General features: G+C 55.7%; 1 protein-coding gene across 1 annotated transcript in view; it reads right to left on the bottom strand.

The window, feature by feature from the left end:
* The window catches only part of CHCHD2 (coiled-coil-helix-coiled-coil-helix domain containing 2), a 136,646-nt gene extending 132,758 nt beyond the window's left edge, over positions 1-3,888 (bottom strand). The window contains exon 1 of the mRNA XM_050783541.1: positions 3,879-3,888. The gene's annotated coding sequence lies outside the window, so the exon portion shown is untranslated. The remainder of the gene's footprint in view (positions 1-3,878) is intronic.
* Between the last annotated feature and the right edge of the window lie 16,269 nt (positions 3,889-20,157).

Below are 20,157 nucleotides of genomic sequence, written 5' to 3'. Positions count from 1 at the left end.
TTGGTAAAAAATTCTGCTTAAATTCCATATTAAACTAGGATCAAAAGTTATTTTTAGCTCTTCTTGTTTCTTAAATACTTGAAATGTGCTGCTACTTGTTTTTCTTACATATTTATTCATTCAACTAACTTTGGGTGGAAGGTACTTACAAGTTTAAAAGTCCTTTCTGACAGTGGAAATAACATAAAAATATTTGCATAAAATACACTCAATGGTTCTCAAAGAGTATCTGAGAGTCTAATCAGCCTATTAACCTTGGTCTGAATAACCAACAACAAATGTGAGCTTTTTGTCACATCTGTGTATTTTCCCCTGTAACCTGATACCTACATTTTAAATGCATTTTTAAAAAGTTTCATTTGGCCCTATGATAATTATTTCCCCTGTAAAAAGCTACATGATTTTTGTTTAAGAGCAAATGAGAAAGAGTATCTGGTCCATGAAAAAAGCTAAGTGGAAAGATCAGCCCCCTAAAGTTTGTAACCAATAACAAGACAAACTCCAATGCTACCTTGTTCATGTAATCAACAATATGTGAGTCGAAATAAACTAGTGAGCTATACATTTCTGATACATACCAATTTACCAATCAACAGGAGCGGAAGAAATCGCTCAAATGTGACTGCTGTAAACAAACATCTGAATATCAGACATAGTCTCTATTAAAATCGTAACCTATCAATTTTGAAATCATTCCTTCGACTTTTGTTTTGTTTTTAATCACCCCATTAAAAAAAAAAAAGCAGCCTCTTTTAAAATGTAAATTCCCCCCTTTTTCAAAGTAACTTACCTAGGGAAATTTAATGCATTAAAATAAAACCTAACAGACAAACCAACTACAACATTAAAAAAAAAAAAAAACCTAAAATGATCAGTAACACAAACCAATAGCTCCAGTTTAACAAAGCATGTGTTTTTAATCTGTTATGGGTATCCTATTATATTAATAAGCAACGATGTTTAAAAGTCATCCCAATGCCTAAAACACCGCCATAAACACAACATACTTGTCCTTTACTCCAATGAAGCTGAAACTAGACTCGAACTCAGACATTTCCCCCCTTCCTGGCACACTGAAATATACGAGGGGGAATCCAAGAAATCAGGCATGTTAAGTGCCGGAAACTTCTTCCAGAATAGGGTCAAATTCGTGTTTATCCGCAAATGTCACCGTCCCAGTAAGTCTGCAAATTCTCACCAGCGCTGGAGTACAAAGAGGCCTGACCACGGAAACACCTGACCCAGCATCACGAAGACAGTGGGAAACGCAACCCTCCTCGGGTCGGAGCCGGCCCCAGAGCCTCGGCTGCAGCGACGGTGGGGACAAGAGGTGGCCGCTGGTCTCGCGGGTGCGGCGGACAGGGTCCCACACCCCCGGCCGCCTCCCGAGAACCAGGAAACCTGTCAAGCCGGCCGAGACCCACCCTCCGCAGCCCCCTCGCGCTCCCGCCCAGCCCGGTCCCAGCCCGCCCGACCGCTCCCCGTCTGCCCCGGCCTCCCGGCTGCACTCCGCCACCTCATTCCTCCCCGGCTGCCTCGCGGCACCGCCACCTCCTCCCCGCGACCTGGGCTCGGGTGGCCCCCGCCCGGCCCGACCACGCCAGTCCCCCCGCGGCCCGGTCCCCGCGGCCTCCAGTCCCGAGCTCCAGCCGCGCGCTCCCCGGCCTCGGCCTCCGCGCTCGCCCCGCTCGGCCGCTCCCGGCCCCACTCCCCAACGCCGGCTACCTGGAGGCAAGCGCAGCACTTCATCCAGGTCCCAGGTCGCAGACGGCCCGTGGCCCCGCTTCTTCTCCAGCTTCACATGGTAGGCGCAGATGGAGAGCAGGATCCCGGCGGCGGCGCACACTGCATGTCGGTTACTCTCTCCCACCGCCGCACCGACACTCTCAGCAGGACGGGCGCCGCCACCTGCCTCCCGCCGCCTCCCGCCGCCTCCCGCCGCCTCCCGCCGCCTCCCGCCGCCTCCCGCCGCCTCCCGCCGCCTCCCGCCGCCTCCCGCCGCCTCCCGCCGCCTCCCGCCGCCTCCATCTCAGCCCGTCTGGGTCCCACACAGCCGCCACCGCAACAGCCACCGCAACAGCCGCCGCCGCCGCCGCCGCGCCCCATTGGCTCGGTCGCCCGCTCCAGCCCCGCCCCGACAGGCGTGCGGCCCAACCGCCCTGAACCGAGTGAGGCCCGCGGGGCGGGGAAGGCGAGCGCTGGCGCGGAGGGAGGGGGCGGAGCACGCAACGGCCGGGACGCCGGATGGCCGGCAGAGACTGAGGACGCCGGGCAAGGCGCGCTCCAGGCTTGGGCCCCGGGGAGGGGTGGGACCCGGGAGGGAGAGGGGCGGGGCGGAGAGGGGCGGGGCGGGGAGGGGCGGGGCTGGGCGAGGCTGGGCGGCTGGCGCGGGAGGGACTTAGGGGACCGGTGCAAGGAACACATTGCAAGGATGCTACTGTGGGTGACTGGGCGAGGCCTCGGCCCCTCCCTCCGAATTTCCATCCTTTTTCCCTTTTTCGTCGTTATCACTTGATATTTCTGACCCAATCCAAATCAACCCTGGCCAATGCTCGGAACTTTAGAGCCACACTCCTATGACCTCATCTTCCCACTACCACCTGTAGGCACTTTGTGTTCAACCTGCGCGAAACTTTTTTTTTAATGTGCAAAACTATGTTCTAAATTAAAAAACTGTTTTTATAAAATGATTTATGGGCCGGGTGTGGTGGCTCACAGCCTGTAATCCCAACGCTTTAGGAGGCCAGGCAGGTGGCTCACTTGAGGTCAGGAGTTCAAGACCAGCCTGGTCTACATAGTGAAACCCCATCTCTAATAAAAATACAAGACAATACAATACAATAAAATAGCCGAGTGTATTGCTGAGCGCCTGTAATCCTAGCTACTCGGGAGGCTGAGGCATGAGAATTGCTGCAACCCAGGAGGCAGAGGTTGCAGTGAGCTGAGATCGTGCCACTGCACTCCAGTCTGGGTGACAGAGTGAAAGACTCAACAACAACAACAAAAACTTACGAATGCCTTGCTTCTCTGTAATCTGAATTTGAGGTGGTTTGCCATAATTCAAATCATATAGAAAAATATAAAGATGAGCTAATACAATCAGGACGAAGAAAACCAAAAGTCAGCATAAAATGAAAGGCCAGGAATAAGAACACAGATAAGCAGGCTATAGGGGCTTACAAAATTATTAAAATTGCGTCGTAAATTTGGCTCTGAGCTTCCTGGTGGCCAAAACTAAAAGGGAAACAAATGTATACGCTTTCTCACTGTCTTCAAGAAGAAACACAGTGTTCTTGGAGATTTTCAGTGTTTCCCTGGTTGCAGCTTTCAATTTTTCAGGGGCTTTATATAGTGATTTTGAGTAATAAGCAATATCCTTGTAATCGTTATCTCTTGTTGGGTAAAAATTGCCCCCAATTCAGCAGCTTAATAAACAATAACCTTTTTTTTTTTCTCACAGTTTCCATGGGCTAGGAATCTGGGTGAGGTTAGCTGTGTCCTCTGGCTCAGGCTCTCACCAGGATACCATTGAGCTGTCAACCGGGACTGCAGCTCTCTCAAGGCTTCAGAATCCTCTTTCAAACCCCCTTCCGCGGCTGCTGGCAGGCCTCAGGTCCTCTCTGGCTGTGGGCTGGAGACATCCAGTGTTTCACCATGTTGTCCAGGCTGGACTTGAACTCCTGACCTCAGGTGATTCACCCGCCTTGGCATCCCAAAGTCCTGGAATTACAGGCATGAGCCACCGTGCCCGGTTTTTTTCGTTTGATTATTTTGTTTTTTGTTTTTAGCTATAAGGTCTAGTTCTGTCCCTCAGGCTGGAGTGCAGTGGTGCAACCATGGCTCACTGCAGCCTCTATCTCCTGGGCTCAAGTGATTCTCCCCCCTCAGCCTCCTGAGAGCTGGCACTACAGGCACATGCCACCACATCTGATGAAGTTATACTCTTGCTATCCAGGCTGGAGTGAAATAGCCTGATCTCAGCCCACTATAAATTCTCCCTCCCAGGTTCAAGCAATTCTCCTGTCTCAGCCTCCCGAGTAGCTGGGACTACAAGCATTCGCCACCACACTGGCTGATTTATGTATTTTAAGTAGGGATGGGGTTTCACAATGTTGGCCCGACTCGTCTTGAACTCCAGACCTCAGGTGATCCACCAGCCTCAACCTCCCAAAGTGCTGGGATTACAGGCATGAGCCACTGCACCTGGCACACCTGGTTCAGTTTTTATTTATTTATTATTTTTTTTATTTTTTGAGACGGAGTCTGGCTCTGTCGCTCGGGCTGGAGTGCAGTGGCCGGATCTCAGCTCACTGCAAGCTCCGCCTCCCGGGTTTACGCCATTCTCCTGCCTCAGCCTCCCGAGTAGCTGGGACTACAGGCGCCCGCCACCTCGCCCGGCTAGTTTTTTGTATTTTTTAGTAGAGACGGGGTTTCACCGTGTTAGCCAGGATGGTCTCGATCTTCTGACCTCATGATCCGCCCGTCTCGGCCTCCCAAAGTGCTAGGATTACAGGCTTGAGCCACCGTGCCCGGCCTCTGGTTCAGTTTTTAAATGTTATTTTTGCAGAGACAGGGTTCTCTGTACGTTGCCCAGGCTGGTCTCAAAATGCTACCCTCACATGATCCTCCCCCTTCAGCCTCCCAAAATGCTGGAATTCGAGGCATGAATCACTGTGCCCAACCTCATTCTCTTTCAATTAGCTCAGTTTCAATTTCTTCTTACAGAAATACCATCAAATAGAAAATGTCAATGTTAAGCAGGATTTCCATGTAAAGGTGGCAAATCACAAAATCTTCCTTCCTTGATACTTATTCATTCTTTTTTTGTTCTTTTTATTTGTTTATTTTTTGAGATGGAGTCTCACACTGTCACCCAGGCTGGAGTGTAGTTGCACAATCTTAGCTCACTGCAATATCCACCTGCCAGATTCAAGTGGTTCTCCTGCCTCAGCCTCCCCAGTAGCTGGGATTACAGGTGTGCACCACCATGCCCAGCTAATTTTTGTATTTTTAGTAGAGACGAGGTTTCACCATGTTGGCCAGGCTGGTCTCGAACTCCTAACCTGAGGTGATCCCCCTGCCTCGGCCTCTCAAAGTGCTGACATTACAGGCATGAGCCACTACAGCCGGCCCCTTGATACTTATTCATTCTAATGACATTTATTGTGTGCCTACTATGTACCAAGTACTGTATTAGGTTCTGAGAATGAATAAGATGGGACTCCTGCCGCAGGGAGCCTCTGTTCTGATTTGGTGTGAGTTTGGGAGGAGGACATACAGACAAGCAATTCAATAAATAGTGAGCTGATTTTTGGGTGTGATATCTGCTTTGGGAGAACCCGGCAGGAGGAGGCAATGAAAAGGAGGATGATTCCCCCTCCACAGGATGAGGGAGGATTTCTCTGCCAAGGTGATGTGGGAGCTGAGGTCTGAAATATGAGAAAAATCCAGCTTCAGCAGGAGGTATGGGAAGTCCATTTTGGGCAGGGGAGAGCATGTGCAAAGGTCCTGAAGAGGGAAACCACTTGGCATTTACAGGAGCAGAAAAGCAGCCCAGATGCCTGCTGCACAATAAGCAAGAGGAAAAGAATAGAGGGTGGCAGGCAGGGTCAGATCATGCTAGGATTGGTTTGCTTTTTTTTTTTTTTTTTTTTTTTTTTTTTTTTTTTTTGAGACGGAGTCTAGCTCTGTCGCCCAGACTGGAGTGCAGTGGCGCGATCTCGGCTCACTGCAAGCTCCGCCTCCCGGGTTCACGCCATTCTCCTGCCTCAGCCTCCGGAGTAGCTGGGACTATAGGCGCCCGCCACCACGCTCGGCTAATTTCTTTTTGTATTTTTAGTAGAGACGGGGTTTCACCGTGTTAGCCAGGATGGTCTCGATCTCCTGACCTCGTGATCCGCCCGCCTCGGCCTCCCAAAGTGCTGGGATTACAGGCTTGAGCCACCGCGCCCGGCCATTGGTTTGCTTTTTTAAGAGACATGGTCTCGCTCTGTCACCCAGGCTGGAGTGCAGTGGGGCAATCATAGCTCACTGCAGCCTCAACCTCCCGGGTTCAAGGGATCCTGTTGTCTCAGCCTCCCAAGGAGCTGGAACTACTGGCATGAGCCCCACTATGCCTGGCTAAGTTTTTTATTATTAGAGACAGGAGTCTTGTTATGTTGCCTAGGTGGGTCTCGGTCTCAGACTCCCAGACTCAAGTGATCCTCCCATCCTGGCCTCAAAAAACACTGGCATTACAGGTGGATGCCCCACATCTGGCCAAGATAGGGAGTTATAAATGCTTTACTTTTAATTTTTGTGGGTACTTAGTAGGTATATATATTTATGGGGTGCATGAGATGTTTTGATACAGGCATGTAATGTGTAATAATCACAGGAGGGTTACTGGGATACCCATCACCTTAAGCGTTTATCCTTTCTTTGCTTTACAAACAATCCAATTATGCTCTTATCGCTTTTTTGCTTTGTTTTGTTTTGTTTTGAGATGGAGTCTATCTCTGTCACCTGGGTTGGAGTGCAGTGGTGTGATCTTGGCTCACTGCAACCTCCAACCCCCTCCCCCAGGTTCAAGCGATTCTCCTGCCTTAGCCTCCTGCATAGCTGGGACTACAGGTGTAAGCCATCACACTTGGCCAATTTTTGTATTTTTAGTGGAGACTGGGTTTTGCCATGTTGGTCACGCTGGTCTCGAACTCCTGATCTCAGGTGATCCACCTGCCTTGGCCTCCCAAAGTGCTGGGATTACAAACATAAGCCACCACATCTGACCTCTTTTAGCTATTTTTAAATATGCAATAAATTATTGTTTACTACAGTCACCTTGTTGCACTACCAAATACTACATCTTATTCATTCTAACTGTATTTTTGTACCCATTAATTATTCCTGTGCACCCCCTCCAGCCCACTACCCTTCCCAGACTCTGGTAATCATCATTCTACTCTCTATTTTTGTGTTCAATTGTTTTAATTTTTAGCACCCACAAATGACTGGGAACATGCAAAATTTGCATTTCTGTGTCTGGCTTATTTTAGTTAACATAATGATCTTCAGTTCTACCGACGTTGTTGCAAATAACAGGATTCTTTTCTTTCTCATGGCTGAATAATACTCCATTGTGTGTATGTAACACATCTTCTCTCTCCATTTACCTGTTGATATACACTTAGATTGCTTCCAGTCTTAGCTATTGTGAATAGTGTTGCAATAAATACAGAAATGCAGATATTTCTTCAATACACTGATTTTCTTTCTTTGGGATATATACTTAGCAGTAGGATTACTGGATGATAAAGTAGCTCTACTTTTAGCTTTTTGAGGACCCTCCAAACCGTTCTCCGTAGTGGTTGTACTAATGTACATTCCCACCAACAGTGTACCAGGGTTCCCTTTTCTCCACATCCTCAATAGAATTTGTTATTGCCTGTCTTTTGGATATAAACCATTTTAACTGGGGTGGGATGATAGCTCATTGTAGTTTTGATTTCTGTTTCTCTGATGATCAATGATGTTGAGCACATTTTCAAATGCCCATTTGTCATTTGTATGTCTTCTTTTGAGAAATGTCTATTCTGATCTTTTGTTCATTTTAAAGTCAGATTATTAGATTTTTTTTTCCTATTGAGAGAGAGAGAAAAAATGAAAGAAAGAAAGAAAAGAAAGAAGGAAGGAAGGAAAAGGAAAGAAGGAGAAAGAAAGAAAGAAAGAAAAAGAAAGAAAGAAAGAAAAGATTGTGTGCAGAGATAGAGAAGTACATAGTAATCAAAGGGCAAACCGTATACCTGGAAAAACTAGTACAGAATGACTGGCCTGGAGCCAACCTTGGCTAAACTATTGAATTTCAATGATAATGAAAGTACTCCACTGGTCTTTGGGCAGGAAAACATAAGTATATGTGGGAAGAACCTCCAGCCAGCCTCAGAGCTTCCCATAACCCCAGCCAAAGCTAGATGACAATAAAGTCAGAAGTTAAAGGAAAAACTGAAGAAAAGGAAAATGAATCAAGAATATTCTCCCAGGCCAGGCGCGATGGCTGAACGCCTGCAATCCCAGCACTTTGGGAGGCCGAGGCGGGCAGATCACCTGAGGTCAGGAGTTCGAGACCAGCCTGGCCAACATGGTGAAACCCCATCTCTACTAAAAAACAAAAATTTCCAAGCATGGTAGCGTGCACCTGTAATCCCAGCTACTCAGGAGGCTGAGGCAGGAGAATCGCTTGAACCCAGGAGGCGGAGGTTGCACTGAGACGAGATCGCACCACTGCACTCCAGCCTGGGCAACAGAGCAAGATTCTGTCTCAAAAAAATAAATAAATAATCAAAATAAAAAGAAATAGCTATCCAAGTATAAATGCATTAAACAGAATCTCTCAAACATGCACCAATTCAAAAAATACAGCAGCTGTAGGTGAAAATAGAAACTGCAGATTAAAAAGAATCATGATACTTTTATTATCTTTTTTCACAATTTTAATGAATGTTGAATAAAAAGATATCACTTTCACATAGGCATTTATCTGAAGTTCAGAATTTCTCCCACTTTACTTTAGTTTCTTCAGCTTCTGTTGTATCAAGCAAAATGAAAGTTATATATATTTGAACTAAAACACATATAAAATACGTAAAGTTGATTGTGTTTTTTTAGAGTGTCACTCTGTTGCCAGGCTGGAGTGTAGTGGCGTGATCTCGGCTCAATCTAACCTACGCCTCCCAGGTTCAAGCGATTCTCCTGCCTCACCCTCCCAAGAAGATGGGAGTACAGGCACCCATCACCATGCTCAGCTAATTTTTGTATTTTTAGTAGAGACAGTGTTTCACTCTGTTGGCCAGGATTATCTCTAACTCCGGACCTCATTATCTGCCCGCTTTGGCCTCCCAAAGTGCTGGGATTACAGGCCTGAGCCACCACATCAGGCAGTTATTTTTAATGCATTAATATATCAACTTACCTAACTACCTATTTGCAAAAAAAGGGGTATAAATTATCAACTTTTTTTTTTTTTCCGAGACAGAGTCTGTCTCTGTTGCCCAGGCCGGAGTGGAATGGTGTAATCTTGACTCACTGCAACCTCTGCCTCCAAGGCTCAAGTGATCCTTGTGCCTCAGCCAGGCATGCGCTATCAGGCCTGGCAATATCACTTAATGTTGAGTTATTTATTGCTGGCTGAAAATTTCATGATTTATTACTGGCTTCTTTGTACTTTTCTTTTTTCTCTCTTTCTTCTCTCTCTCTCTCCCCCTCCCTCTCTCTGACTGGGTCTCACTCTGTTATCCAGGCTGCAGTCTCAAACTCCTGGGTTCTAGTGATCCACATGCCTCAGCCTCCCGAGTACCTGAGACTACAGGTGCATATTATAACTGGGTTTTAATTTTTTATAGAGATGAGATCTTGCTATGTTCCTCATGCTGGTCTCATACTCCTGGCCTTGAGCAATTCTTCTACCCTGCCTTTCAAAAGTGCTGGAATGACAGGTGTAAGGTATAGCACCCGGCCTGCTTTGTACTTTTCTATAGGACTTAGATTTTATATAATAACTACAAACAATTTTTACAAAAGCAGTAGTCATTCTAAACTTTTTAAAATTAAGCAGTGATTAAGAATGAGCTACAGAAAGTAGTATTAATTCAGCACCTATTATATACTAGATATTTTGCATATAGCAAATCACGTAGTCCACGTATCAAGGAAGGAATTATAATCTTTATTTTCCAGGAGACAAAACTGTGGATTACAAGCCTTTGTTCATTCTAGAGTTACACAGCTGCTGCCAAAACAAGTGCCCTCTTCCCAGAAGCCTGCTCCCTGCTGGTTTTATCAAATTCTACCCCCCACTTCCTCAGCCACATCTGTGAGCAAGAATGTTCACACACACACATTTCTGCTATATTCCATCTGCCTTGGCCAGGAGCTTGTCATGACAAACCAAATGCAATACCTGTTTCCTGACCAAACCTGTTATTCAGTATCTCTGTGATTTCAGAAATGGTTTGATTTCATTCTGACAAGGATCACAATGAGGTCTTAAAATAAGTTAGAATTACAAATCATCCTAGTCTATGTGAAAGGGTGTGATTTTCAGATATACCCAGCCCTTTGAGATGCTCTGCTGGAAGGTGGTTGAGGTACAAAGTACTATTGACTCACGGTCATCTTGGTCCATTGTCATTAATAACGATAGTTTGTACTTCTTTCATGTTTGTGCTAAAGGTGGTTTCAAAACCAGGAAGAAGCTTATCAATTTCTAGGTATTCAAATATCTATTTCACATTGTATATGTGCGTGTGTGTATGCTATGAAAATATATACACACATATATTCACATATGAATACATACACACACATATTTATATATTTACATTATACTAAAAAAAAGTAATTTTTTTTTTTTTTTTTTTGAGATGGAGTCTCACTCTGTTATCCAGGCTGGAGTGCAGTGGCATGATCTCAGCTCACTGCCACCTCCGCATCCCAGATTCAAGCAATTCTCCTGCCTCACCCTCTGGAGTAGCTGGGATTATAGGTACCTGCCACCACACCTGGCTAACTTTTGGTAAAGATGGGGTTTCACTACCTTGGACAGGCTTGTCTTGAACTCCTGACCTCGTAATCCACACACCTCATCCTCCTAAGGTGCTGGGATTATAGGCGTGAGTCACTGTGCTGGCATAAAGTAAATTCTTAATGATCCATGAAAAGAAAATGGTAGGCCAGGAGTGGTGGCTCCCACCTGTGGTCCCAGCACTGCAAGAGGCTGAGAGGGGAGGATCGCTTGAGTCCAGGAGTTTGAAACCAGCCTGGGAAACATGGTGAGACCCCCTCTCTACAAGAAATATAAAAATTACCTGGCTATGGCAGCTCGAACCTGGGATCCCAGCTACTCAGCTGGCTGGAGGGGGGGAGGATCACTTAAGCCAAGAAAGAAGAGGTTGTGGTGAGCCAGGATTATACCACTGCACTCCATCCTGAAGGAAAAGTGGTACTTTGCCTCAAAGAAAGGGAAAAAATTGGTATCCATGAAAAATTTAAACTATCTATATCTACATAAATCTATATAGAAATAGTATATTAATCAAAAAGCAAACTCTTAATAGTTCATGACAAACAAATAGCAAGCCAGGTATGGTAGTTTATGCTTGTAATCTCAGCACTTTGGGAGGCTCAGGCAAAAGGATTGCTGGTGTCCAAAAGTCTGGGAACAGCCTAAGCAACATTCTGAGAACCAACCTCTCAGAAAAAGTCAGAAATTAGCCAGGCATGGTGGCATGTGCCTGTAGTATCAGCTACTCAAGATGCTGAGTTGGGAGAATTACTTCAGGCCAAAAGGCCAAGGCTGCAGTGAGCCATGATCACACGATTCCACTCCAGCCTGGGTGACAGAGCAAGACCCTAAAAAAAACATAACTGTAACAACATAAATACAGAAGACATGAAGTGAGAAGCTACCATGTCTAGAGTGAAGAAAAAGGGCCCAAGCAGAGGCCCATTCCGATTCCCACCCAAAAAAGAAAAGAAAAATGATGAGACACTAAATAAAACAAAAATCAGTATGAAACCACACAGGTAGAATTTATTATAAATTTATCACAAATCCATTGTCAAGGTTAAAAGAAGAGGCAGGTGTTTTGCTAAAGCACTCTGCTGTAAAGTTACCAACAAACAGGAGTCCAGAGAAGCTTTAGGCTCCTTGATACTCTTGACCACAAAGATTAAAAAGATGGATCCAGAAAAGGTGACTGTGGGGCAAGAGGAAAGGGAGAAAAGGCCACGAAGAGGCAGAGGATGGGCTTGACTGTCCACTATAATGCTGAAAGTGGGCCAGAAGAGGCCATTGTGAGACAGGAGCTAGTATAACACACAACACAATAAGACAGGAGCTGGGACTTGGGAGGCAGGCACGAGGAAAGAGACGGGCAACATGAAAAAAGCAAAATGCAGCATCTGGGCCTAGAAACACCAATGTGAGGCAGCTAAGGCAGCCTGGAGAAGAAATAGTCAGACAAAAGCTGGGACAGCTCATGCTGCCCCAAAGAAGGTACTGAAATTGGAGGTCTCGACTTGAGAAACATCTCGGTCTAAATAGCCACGAGGAGCTGGACAGGAGTTGAGTCCAAACAGATTGTCGTGAGGAAAAATTTTAGCAGCAGCCAAAACTGGGAGGAAGATCTGGCCAAGAAGAGGACGATAAGATGCAGCAACTGGGTCTGGAGAGGCTGGCTTAAAAAACGTCTGGCCCAGGAGAGGCCATCAAAAGGCAAAGACGGGGCCGGGAAAGGCCGTTCCCCGTGACAAATGAGCTGGGCCTAAAGAGGACGCTGGGAGGCAGGAGCGGGGCCTGGCGGAGCTGCCGAAAGGCAGGAGGAGCTCTGGCCTGGGGAGGCCGCAGTAAGGCGAGAGACGGGCATGGAGAGTCTGCTGTGAGGCAGAGGCTGGGCCTGCGAAGGCCTCCGGGAGGCAGGAGGCTGGGCCTGGAGAGGCCGACTGGAGGTCAGGTGCTGGGCCTGAGGAGGCCGCCAGAAGTCAGAAGCAGGGCCCAGGAGGGCCACTGAGAGGTATGAGCGGGGTTGGGCCTCAAGAGGCCAGTGGCAGGCAGGAGGAGCTGGGCCAGGAGAGCCTGACCTGAGGACGTCTGGCAGCTGGAGAGGCCGCGGAGAGGCAGGAGTTGGGCCGGCGGAGGCCGACCAGAGGACGAGTTGGGCCCGCAGGGGCCGCCGGGAGCAGGAGCGAGCCCTGGAGAGACCGAGTCGAGGGCAGCTTTGGGCCTGCAGAGGCCGCGGGGAGGAAGAGCTGGGCCTGGAGAGGCCGACTGGAGCAAGTTCAGGGCCTGGAGAGGATGCAAAGCGGCAAAGGCCAGGCCCTGAAAGGCCGCCCTGGGGCACGCGCCTGGCCTCCTTACGAGGCGACCGGGAGGTAGGAGCCGGGCCGGCAGAGGCCGCTGAACGGCAGGAGCGTGGCCCGAGGGGGCCATGGCCCGGCAGGAGGTGGGCCTGGAGGGCCCACTGTCAGGCAGAGGACGGGCCTGGAGAGGCCGCCCACAGGCAGGAGCTGGGACTGAAGAGGCCGCAACAGGCACCAGCTGGGCCTCACCGGACCCGCGTGAGGGATGACCTCGGCCTAGAGAGGCCAGTGAGAGGCGGGAGCTGACAGCTGCCAGGCAGGCTGCCAGAGGCCTGAGTTGGGCCTCGACGAGCCACCGCAGAGGGAGGAGATGGGCCTGTCGAGGCTGCCGGGAGCCAGGCAGGAATGTGGCCCCGGGGAGGCGTCGTGAGGCGAGAGCTGGGCCGGGAGAGACCGGGGGAGGCAAGAGCGAGGCCCACAGAGGCTGTTCACAAGCCAGAGCTCGGTCCGGGCACGCCAGCTGGAGGCAAGAGGTGGGCCCCAAGAGCTTGACGGGAGAAGGTTTTGGGCCTTCAAAGGATGGGAGGAGCTAGGCAGGAGCCGAGCCCAAAGAGGCTGTTGCTTGCAAGGCAGGAGTTGGTCCCGTGGAGGCCGCAGCCGGGAGGAAGCGCTGCACCTGGAGCACCCGTGACCAGAGAGGCAGAGGCTGGGACGGTGGAGGCCGACGGGATGCGGGAGTTGGCCCTGGAGGGGCCTGCCCGAGCATGTGTCGCGACTGGACAGGCCACCGGGAGGACCGAGCTGGGCCTGGAGAAGCCGACTGGAGGAAGTCTGGGGACAGGAGATGCCGGCGGAGGGCAGGAGCTGAGTCCGAAGGGGCCATGAGGCCGGAGACGGGCCTAGAGGGTCCGACTTCAAGACGTGTAGGGACTAAAAATGCCGAGGAGCGGGAGCTGGGACGGAACCGAGTCGAAAGAGGTTGTCTTGAGGCTGGGGCTGGGCACGCGGCCGCAGCCGGGAGCAGGAGGAGCTGGGCCTGGACGGGAGGCTGGGAAGCCGCGACTGGGCCTGGAGGGGCCGGCCTGAGCAAGTTCGGGGCCTGGAGAGGCCGCCAAAAGGCAAAGGCTGGGCCTGGAAAGGCCGTTCCCCGTGACGAATGAGCCGGGCCTAATCAGGCCACTGGGAGGCAGGAGCGGGGCCCGGCGGAGCTGCCGAAATGCAGGAGGAGCTCTGGCCGGGGGAGGCCGCAGTCAGGCGAGAGCTGGGCGTGGAGAGTCCGCGGGGAGGCAGAGGCTGGGCCTGTGCAGGCCTTCGGGCGGCAGGAGGCTGTGCCTGGCGAGGCCGACTGGAGGTCAAGTCCTGGGCCTGAGGAGGCCGCCCAGAGGAGGAGCTGGGCCTGGAGAGGCTGGCTGGAGGAAGTCTGGGGCGTGGAGATGCCGTCGGAGGGCAGGAGCTGGGCCTGGAGAGGCCATCGTGGGGCCCGGCTTCAGCTCGTTTGGGGCCTACAAAGGCCGCGGAGCGGGAGTTGTGCCGGAGCCGAGCCCAAGGAGGTTGTCGTGAGGCCGGGGCTCGGCCTGCGGCCGCAGCCGAAAACAGGAAGAGCTGGGCCTGGATGGGAGGCCGGGAAGCCGCGACTCGGCCTGAAGGGGCCGGCCGGAGGAAGTTCGGGGCCTGGAGAGGCCCCCAAGAGGCAAAGGCTGGGCCTGGAAAGGCCGTTAACCTTGGCGAATGAGCCGGGCCTAAGGAGGCCACTGGGAGGCAGGAGCGGGGCCTGGCGGAGCTGCCGAAAGGCAGGAGGAGCTCTGTCCTGTGGAGGCGGAAGTCAGGTGAGAGCTGGGCGTTGAGAGTCCGCTGGGAGGCAGAGGCTGGGCCTGTGCAGGCCTTCGGGCGGCAGGAGGCTGGGCCTGGCGAGGCCGACTGGAGGTCAAGTCCTGGGCCTGAGGAGGCCGCCCAGAGGCGTGAGCGGGGCTGGGCCTCAAGAGGCCAGTGGCAGGCAGGAGGAGCTGGGCCTGGAGGGGCTGACCTGAGGAAGTCTGGCAGCTGGAGAGGCCGCGGAGAGGCAGGAGCTGGGACGGCGGAGGCCGACTGTGCGAAGAGTTGGGCCCGCAGGGGCCGCCGGGATCAGGAGCGAGCCCTGGAGAGGCTGACTCGAGGCCAGCGTGGGCCTGCAGAGGCCGCCGGGAGGAGGAGCTGGGCCTGGAGAGGCTGGCTGCAGGAAGTCTGTGGCGTGCAGACGCCGTCGGAGGGCGGGAGCGGGGCCCGGATAGACCACCGTGGGGCCCGGCTTCAGGACGTTTGGGACCTACAAATGCCGCGGAGCGGGAGTTGGGCCGGAGCCAAGCCCAAGGACATTGTCGTGAGGCCGGGGCTCGGCCTGCGGCCGCAGCCGGGAAAACGAAGAGCTAGGCCTGGACGGGAGGCTGGAAGGCCGCGACTGGGCCTGGAGGGGCCGGCCTGAAGAAGTTCGGAGCCTTGAGAGGTCGCCAAAAGGCAAAGGCTGGGCCTGGAAAGGCCGTTCCCCGTGACGAATGATCCGGGCATAACGAGGCCACTGGGAGGCAGGAGCGGGGCCCGGCGGAGGTGCCGAAAGGCAGGAGGAGCTCTGGCCTGGGGAGGCCGCATTGAGGCGAGAGCTGGGGGTGGAGAGTCCGCTGGGAGGCAGAGGCTGGGACTGTGCAGGCCTTCGGGCGGCAGGAGGCTGGGCCTGGCGAGGCCGACTGGAGGTCAAGTCCTGGGCCTGAGGAAGCCGCCCAGAGTCGTGAGCGGAGCTGGGCCTCAAGAGGCCAGTGGCAGACAGGAGGAGCTGGGCCTGGAGGGGCTGACCTGATGAAGTCTGGCAGCTGGAGAGGCCGCGGAGAGGCAGGAGCTGGGACGGCGGAGGCCGACTGGGCGACGAGTTGGGCCCGCAGGGGCCGCCGGGATCAGGAGCGAGCCCTGGAGAGGCTGACTCGAGGCCAGCGTGGGCCTGCAGAGGCCGCCTGGAGGAGGAGCTTGGCCTGGAGAGGCAGGAACCTGGGGCGTGGAGACGGGGGGCCCGGCGGAGGTGCCGAAACAAAGGCAGGGGAGGGGCCGGAGCTCTGGCCTGGGGCGGCCGCGGCCGCATTGAGGCGAACGGGAGCTGGGGGCCGCGACTGTGCCTGGAGAGTCCGCTGGGAAGTTCGGGGCAGAGGCTGGGACTGGCTGCAGGGCCTTCAGGAGCGGGCAGGAGGCTGGGGCAGGAGCTGGCCCGGCGGAGCTGCCGAAAGGCTGGAGGTCAAGTCCTGGAGGGTCCTGAGGAAGCCGCCCAGGGCGGCAGGAGGAGCTGGGCCTTGAGAAGCTGGCTGGAGGAAGTCTGGGGCGTGGAGACGCCGTCGGAGGGCAGAAGCCGGGTCCGGAGAGGCCACCGTGGGGCCCGGCTCCAGGACGTTTGGGACCTACAAAGGCCGCAGAGCGGGAGTTGGGCCGGAGCCGAGCCCAAGCAGTTTGTCGTGAGGCCGGGGTTCGGACTGCGGCCGCAGCCGAGAACAGGAAGGGCTGGGCCTGGACGGGAGGCCGGGAGGCCGCGACTGGGCCTGGAGGGGCCGGCCTGAGCAAGTTCGGGGCCTGGAGAGGCCGCCAAAATACAAAGGCTGGGCCTGCAAAGGCCGTTCCCCGTGACGAATGAGCCGGGCCGAACGAGGCCACTGGTAGGCAGGAGCGGGGCCCGGCGGAGCTGCCGAAAGGCAGGAGGAGCTCTGTCCGGGGGAGGCCGCAGTCAGGCGAGAGCTGGGCGTGGAGAGTCCGCTGGGAGGCAGACGGTGGGCCTGTGTAGGCCTTCGGGCGGCAGGAGGCTGGGCCTGGCGAGGCCGACTGGAGGTCAAGTCCTGGGCCTGAGGAGGCCGCCCAGAGTCGTGAGCGGAGCTGGGCCTCAAGAGGCCAGTGGCAGACAGGAGGAGCTGGGCCTGGAGGGGCTGACCTGATGAAGTCTGGCAGCTGGAGAGGCCGCGGAGAGGCAGGAGCTGGGACGGCGGAGGCCGACTGGGCGACGAGTTGGGCCCGCAGGGGCCGCCGGGATCAGGAGCGAGCCCTGGAGAGGCTGACTCGAGGCCAGCGTGGGCCTGCAGAGGCCGCCTGGGGAGGAGCCTGGCGGCAGGAGGGGGCCGCCTGGAGGAGGAGGAGCTTGGCCTGGGGATAGGCTGGCTGCAGGAAGTCTGGGTGCAGGCCTTCAGGCGGCAGGAGGCTGGGCCTGGCGAGGAGAGCCGTCGGGCCTGAGGGCAGAGGAGCCGGGCCCGGAGAGGAAGCCGCCGTGGGGGCAGAAGCCGGGTCGGCTTCAGGACGTTTGGGGCCTACAAAGGCCGCGGAGCGGGAGCTGGGCCGGAGCCGAGCCAAAGGAGGTTGTCGTGAGGCCGGAGCTGGGCCCGCGGCCGCGGCCGGGAGCAGGTGGAGCTGGGCCTGAACGGGAGGCCGGGAGGCCGCGACTGTGCCTGGAGGGGCCGGCCTGAGCAAGTTCGGGGCCTGGAGAGGCCGCCAAAAGGCAAAGGCTGGGCAGGAAAGGCCGTTCCCCGTGACGAATGAGCCGGGCCTAACGAGGCCACTGGGAGGCAGGAGCGGGGCCCGGCGGAGCTGCCGAAAGGGAGGAGGATCTCTGGCCTGGGGAGGCCGCAGTCAGGCGAGAGCTGGGCGTGGAGAGTCCGCTGGGAGGCAGAGGCTGGGCCTGTGCAGGCCTTCGGGCGGCAGGAGGCTGGGCCTGGCGAGGCCGACTGGAGGTCAAGTCCTGGGCCTGAGGAGGCCGCCCAGAGGCGTGAGCGGAGCTGGGCCTCAAGAGGCCAGTGGCAGACAGGAGGAGCTGGGCCTGGAGGGGCTGACCTGATGAAGTCTGGCAGCTGGAGAGGCCGCAGAGAGGCAGGAGCTGGGACGGCGGAGGCCGACTGGGCGACGAGTTGGGCCTGCAGGGGCCGCCGGGATCAGGAGCGAGCCCTGGAGAGGCTGACTCGAGGCCAGCGTGGGCCTGCAGAGGCCGCCTGGAGGAGGAGCTTGGCCTGGAGAGGCTGGCTGCAGGAAGTTTGGGGCATGGAGACGCCATCGGAGGGCAGGAGCGGGGCCCGGATAGACCATCGTGGGGCCCGGCTTCAGGACGTTTGGGACCTACAAAGGCCGCGGAGCGGGAGTTGGGCCGGAGCCGAGCCCAAGGAGATTGTCATGAGGCCGGGGCTCGGCCTGCGGCCGCAGCCGGGAAAACGAACAGCTAGGCCTGGACGGGAGGCTGGAAGGCCGCGAGTGGGCCTGGAGGGGCCGGCCTGAAGAAGTTCGGACCCTTGAGAGGTCGCCAAAAGGCAAAGGCTGGGCCTGGAAAGGCCGTCCCCCGTGACGAATGATCCGGGCATAACGAGGCCACTGGGAGGCAGGAGCGGGGCCCGGCGGAGCTGCCAAAAGGCAGGAGGAGCTCTGTCCGGGGGAGGCCGCAGTCAGGCGAGAGCTGGGCGTGGAGAGTCCGCTGGGAGGCAGACGGTGGTCCTGTGTAGGCCTTCGGGCGGCAGGAGGCTGGACCTGGCGAGGCCGACTGGAGGTCAAGTCGTGGGCCTGAGGAGGCCGCCCAGAGGCGTGAGCGGGGCTGGGCCTCAAGAGGCCAGTGGCAGGCAGGAGGAGCTGGGTCTGGAGGGGCTGACGTGAGGAAGTTTGGCAGCTGGAGAGGCCGCGGAGAGGCAGGAGCTGGGCCGGCGGAGGCCGACTGGCCGACGAGTTAGGCCCGCAGGGGCCGCCAGGAGCAGGAGCGAGCCCTGGAGAGGCCGACTCGAGACCAGCGTGGGCCTGCAGAGGCCGCCAGGAGGAGGAGCAGAGCCTGGAGACGCTGGCTGCAGGAAGTCTGGGGCGTGGAGACGCCGTCGGAGGGCAGGAGCCGGGCCCGGAGAGGCCGCCGTGGGGCCCGGCTTCAGGACGTTTGGGGCCTACAAAGGCCGCGGAGCGGGAGCTGGGCCGGAGCCGAGCCCAAGGAGATTGTCATGAGGCCGGGGCTCGGCCTGCGGCCGCAGCCAGGAAAACGAAGAGCTAGGCCTGGACGGGAGGCTGGAAGGCCGCGACTGGGCCTGGAGGGGACGGCCTGAGGAAGTTCGGGGCTTGGAGAGGCCGCCAAAAGGCCAAGGCTGGGCAGGAAAGGCCGTTCCCCGTGACGAATGAGCCGGGCCTAACGAGGCCACTGGGAGGCAGGAGCGGGGCCCGGCGGAGCTGCCGAAAGGCACGAGGAGCTCTGGCCTGGGGAGGCCGCAGTCAGGCGAGATCTGGGCGTGGAGAGTCCGCTGGGAGGCAGAGGCTGGGACTGTGCAGGCCTTCGGGCGGCAGGAGGCTGGGCCTGGCGAGTTCGACTGGAGGTCAAGTCCTGGGCCTGAGGAAGCCGCCCAGAGGATTAGCTGGGCCTGGAGAGGCTGGCTGGAGGAAGTCTGGGGCGTGGAGACGCCGTCGGAGGGCAGGAGCCGGGCCCGGAGAGGCCGCCGTGGGGCCCGGCTTCAGGACGTTTGGGGCCTACAAAGGCCGCGGAGCGAGAGCTGGGCCGGAGCCGAGCCAAAGGAGGTTGTCGTGAGGCTGGGGCTGGGCCCGCGGACGCAGCTGTCAGCAGGAGGAGCTGGGCCTGGACGGGAGGCCGGGAGGCCGCGACTGGGCCTGGAGGGGCCGGCCGGAGAAGTTCGGGGCCTGGAGAGGCCCCCAAAAGGCAAAGGCTGGGCCTGGAAAGGCCGTTAACCTTGGCGAATGAGCTGGGCCTAAGGAGGCCACTGGGAGGCAGGAGCGGGGCCCCCCGGAGCTGCCGAAAGGCAGGAGGAGCTCTGTCCTGTGGAGGCGGAAGTCAGGTGAGAGCTGGGCGTTGAGAGTCCGCTGGGAGGCAGAGGCTGGGCCTGTGCAGGCCTTCGGGCGGCAGGAGGATGGGCCTGGCGAGGCCAACTGGAGGTCAAGTCCTGGGCCTGAGGAGGCCGCCCAGAGGCGTGAGCGGGGCTGGGCCTCAAGAGGCCAGTGGCAGGCAGGAGGAGCTGGGCCTGGAGGGGTTGACCTGATGAAGTCTGGCAGCTGGAGAGGCCGCGGAGAGGCAGGAGCTGGGCCGGCGGAGGCCGACTGGGCGAAGAGTTGGGCCCGCAGGGCCCGCCGGGAGCAGGAGCGAGCCCTGGAGAGGCCGACTCGAGGCCAGCGTGGGCCTGCAGAGGCCGCCGGGAGGAGGAGCTGGGCCTGGAGAGGCTGGCTACAGGAAGGCTGGGGTGTGGAGACGCCGTTGGAGGGCAGGAGCCGGGCCAGGAGAGGCCAGCGTGGGGCCCGGCTTCAGGACGTTTGGGGCCTACAAAGGCCGCGGAGCGGGAATTGGGCCGGAGTCGAGCCCAAGGACAT

Source organism: Macaca thibetana, chromosome 3 (assembly GCF_024542745.1).
Source record: "Macaca thibetana thibetana isolate TM-01 chromosome 3, ASM2454274v1, whole genome shotgun sequence".
NCBI lineage: Eukaryota > Metazoa > Chordata > Mammalia > Primates > Cercopithecidae > Macaca > Macaca thibetana.
The sequence above is the reverse complement of the archived record's forward strand: the minus strand, read 5'-3'. Positions and strand labels throughout refer to the sequence as shown.